This window comes from Conger conger, chromosome 19 (assembly GCF_963514075.1).
Source record: "Conger conger chromosome 19, fConCon1.1, whole genome shotgun sequence".
Classification (NCBI taxonomy): domain Eukaryota; kingdom Metazoa; phylum Chordata; class Actinopteri; order Anguilliformes; family Congridae; genus Conger; species Conger conger.
In genome coordinates this window covers 15,448,766-15,453,179 of record NC_083778.1, presented here as the reverse complement: position 1 = coordinate 15,453,179, position 4,414 = coordinate 15,448,766, and positions in this window count along the sequence as shown.

The window sequence follows — 4,414 nt, the reverse complement described above, 5'->3', positions numbered from 1 at the left end:
TAGCTTACTAGAATGATGACGTAGCTGCCTCGCTGCATGACGGCGCTCTGACAACCTGCTGATGCTTTGGATGGTTAGAAAGAGCGGAGACAAAGGGCAAGGCACAAGTTGCAGCCTCCTAATGATGACGGGGGGAAAGGGATTGAATTTATTATTAGAAGATGCGATTAGTCTACTTCATAGTGAAACGAAATTTGTTGTGGAGATGCAGAAGACGTCGTAGCTATATCCAGCCTTGAAAACAGAGATGAAGTCGAATTAGGTCAACTGTGTTTGTCTTCAGGGATTAGTTTAAATTTAGAGCTACATCGTGTTTGTGTTGCATAGGCGCTTTAAGGCCATGTCAGCTGCACAGACAATATGATATTTAATTGGCTTGAGGACAATTACAGTCCCTTCATGTAAAACCACAGCAATTAATACACCCCTAACCGTGCAGCAATAATTATAATAAAGTGAAGCAACCATGATTGCATCATGGCAGCATTTAAATTAGATGCGCTCCAAAGTGGAGGAAAATATACTACACAGATCTGCTAAGGGAAAAAAACACGCTGATGCAATGATGTTTGTATCGCCTACAGTATACAAATTCACGCTACACTTTGAACGTATTGTCGAATATATGGATATTGTGACATGCGATGAAGTGAGGTGCACACCAGAAGTTCTAGGCCGACAGTTTTACATAACCTTACCCATATGTACACCACTTCCACTTCCTCTCTCAATTCGTGCGTGGGATGATATTACTTTTATGTAAGAGGCATTTCATTGGTTGTTCTGTCACATTTACTATCAACGCTGGGCAGGAAGTGCTGTGATGTAATCTCTTGCCGCTAGGTGGCATTGTCGATTTAAGATCTTCCAGCTGAAGACCACTTAGCAAACGTCTCTGTGGAGTCCGCAGTGATAGAAAAAATATTTTTCCGCCGCCAGTAATCTCTGATTTGAACAAGAATAATATGAACAAGTCCAGTGGAGTTTGGGTGTGTGCCGGACTCATTTGCACTCCAGGTGGCCGCGTTGGGTGGAAGCGCATCACCGGTGGAGCCACATCAGCAACACTGAACAATACTATTGTAGACAATGAGAACAAAAAAAATAATTCCCACAATTACATTGGTGTAAAAGTATGGCTAATAAACAGAAACACTGAAAACATCATTTTTATTTTTTGACTTTTGCATAGCATGAATGCATGTTTGAAGGCACATTCCATGATTGTTGATGCTAGACAGAGATTTGTTTAAACTGGTCTGAAGCAACATTATTCTGCAAAATTACTTCTGATGGTCAGTTGTTCCAGTATTTAAGGTAACATGAACTTTGAGCAGTGTCACAGTGTTAAACACAATGACATGACGGAAGGAGCTCTCTGAGATTGTTCATAGCCGCATTGTAGCCTGACATGATGCCGGTTGGTCACTTGATGAAAAAAATTATCTGGTGACATAACAATGGCAGGCATTTATCCAAAGCGCTGTACAATTGATGCTTCTCCATTCATTCAACCATTCATACACACTCACACACCGACAGCGATTGGCTGCCATGCAAGGCCCCGATCAGCTCGTCAGGAGCGTTTGGGGGTTAGGTGTCTTGCTCAGGGACACTTCGACACAGCCCGGGCAGGGGCTCGAACCGGCAACCCTCCGACTGCCAGACGACTGCTCTTACTGCCTGAGCCATGTCGCCCCCATAAAAGTATATAAAACTTATGATTTGGCCCGCTCAAGACCTTAATCTGATTGAGCAAATCTGGGATTTGCTGGATACCAAAATAAATAAATCTGTTGTAACATTGAAAGAATCTCTTTGCAATGAACTTCAAACAATATGGAATGGAGTGAAGAATTTAAAAAATATGTGAACGATTCAATGCTCTAATCAAAGCAAAGGGTGGCAAAGGGTGACTTTTTTCTATTATTTTTGTTTTCACACTATATTGTTATCTGTTTACTTATTTTTCATCTACATGAACCAATATTACATTAAATAAATACTTAATAGTACTTGGTTTCTGATTTATCTTCATTGCGTTAAGTATATAATCCTCACTGCACACTACTGTAATTCTTAGAATTGTTCATAATTTACCAATATGATTGTAAGAAATACACTTGCTCTTGGAGTTGGTCTGTTTAGCTAACTTATTTCTGCTATTTCCCAGAACGTAGATACAGTATGCTAATATCGATTGTGCGAGGACACCCAGGTTTAGAAACTTGGCTACTCTACCACACATCACGTATATATTATTTGGTAAGTGTTTGAATTTACAAATGCGCATTTCTGAAAATTCAATTTGAAATACACACGCAAGAAATTCACTCACTCATGCAGTTCATCCTCACTCCTCTTCTGTATGCCGTTTTAAAGTCGGCGTTTTTGCACAGGGCATCGCCCCTCCCCTACCGGAGACTCATCATCACTGTTATGTACGGTAGCTACTGAGGATCCAAAAGCAGATCAACGGATAATCCAAACACAAGTTAATTTGCAGAGTTGGAGACGTAGTGATAGTAAGAGAGAGGTGCGAACACTTCGCTGAAACTAAGCAAGTAATCAGGGATAGCATAGGAAGGCGGAGTTCTAGAACAGCGTGGAAAACTATGTAGTTACCTGATTGTAGCCACAATAAGATCCGGGCAGCCGTTGGGCCCTTGAGCAAGGCCCTTAAACCTGCATTGCTCCAGGGGAGGATCGTCTCCTGCTTAGTCTCATCAACTGTATGTCGCTCTGGATAAGAGCGTCTGCCAAATGCCAATAATGTAAATCTAAACTATCCAATTTAAGTGACTGTTGGTTTCTTAGTTAGACAGACAGTAAGTGTATTAATCGGATTAGTACTGTACAATATCTAAATTACTAGTAGTTAGTAAAATATTGCTTTACAACATTTAACTATCGAGAGAAACCTTGTGTCTGACCCATCTATTGTTTTAAAAGATTTAATTTCAATGAAGATAATTTGTCTTATGTCGTTATTTTGAGTGTATTTCATTATGTCGAGTTTGTGTTCTCTGTATTAATTCAGAAGAAGACTAACTGAAGTGACTGGATTAGTAACATGCATCAGAGCTGGTGAGAATGTGATTTTGGAAAAAGCAACAATGTGTATTATCATAATTTTAATTCATTTCATTAATCCTTTATTAAGCTAATTTGTTAGACATTCATGACCGCAAATTCTTGAAGAGGCTTAGTTATAGGTCAGAGCATTATTTATTGTAATAATCTCCGGTACATCATGATGATAATACACATTCTTTGTCCAAAATCACATTCTCACCAGCTCTGATGCATGTGTTACTTATCCAGTCACTTCATGGTATTCTTCTTCTCAAACAAAACAGACTTTACAGACTTGAAACAAGTCTGTAAATATTTGTATTATGTTGATGTGCCATGGCAGGGATTGCTCGACATCATGTAGTTTGTTCTGCCAAACACAGTCCATGACTTTAATGCCCTTAAATATGGCCAAACAATTTGTTTTTCTTCTTGGTCCATAAATATCTAATTGTGTTATGATAACAATATTTAATGTATATATCATATATATATATATATACGTATGGTATATATAGTATATGCCAACACTATAGCCTATTCATTTATGTTTTTGTAGACTAGTAATGCTTAGTAGACTTTTGCACATGAAACAATAAAACACATAAATAACCCCAAAAATGATTTGTGCGCGTGAAGCCAGGTGGCCACCCCAGATATGGTGCCCCCCCCCAGACAACCCTTGGACCCCCCTTTCCCACCCCGGTAAAAAAAAAATCCTCAAACCGCCCCTGGCTATCACCCCTAACTTACGAGTGCAACAACTCCTGATCTGTCCTGATGACACAATCCAGTCACTGGGGCAGCAGTAGGGGGAGGATGGAGGCTGTCTAGTGGTTGCCATGGCAGCGTGAGTGTATGGATGAATGAGAGGTATTAATTGGAAAGCACTTTTGATAAAAGCGCAAAATAAATGCCGTCTATTTACCATTTTTACCACTGCCTGTGTTTGAGACACTGACTTAATTAATCATGAGGAATTGCATGAATACATTTCCCCCTTTCAACAACACAAAATGTAATGTGCAATGCTAAAAAATGTGAAACTTAAAAAAAAAAGTTTCAAACGTGCTCAAAAATCTACTGTATCCTTATTGCATTAAAACCATTTAATAGGCCCCCATATTTGTGCAATATTCATGTAAAAGCAATGGAAGATTTTTTTGAAAACCAACTTTGTTAACACCTACCATATGTTGTGTCTCATACTGCAAATGTTGCCAAACCCAGAGAATACAATAAAAACAACAATACCTATACAAGTAACAATATCTATACATAAGTGCCATTACAGTCTAAGGCTAATCATGGTGATTGTGAGTTGGGGAGGGAAAGGTGT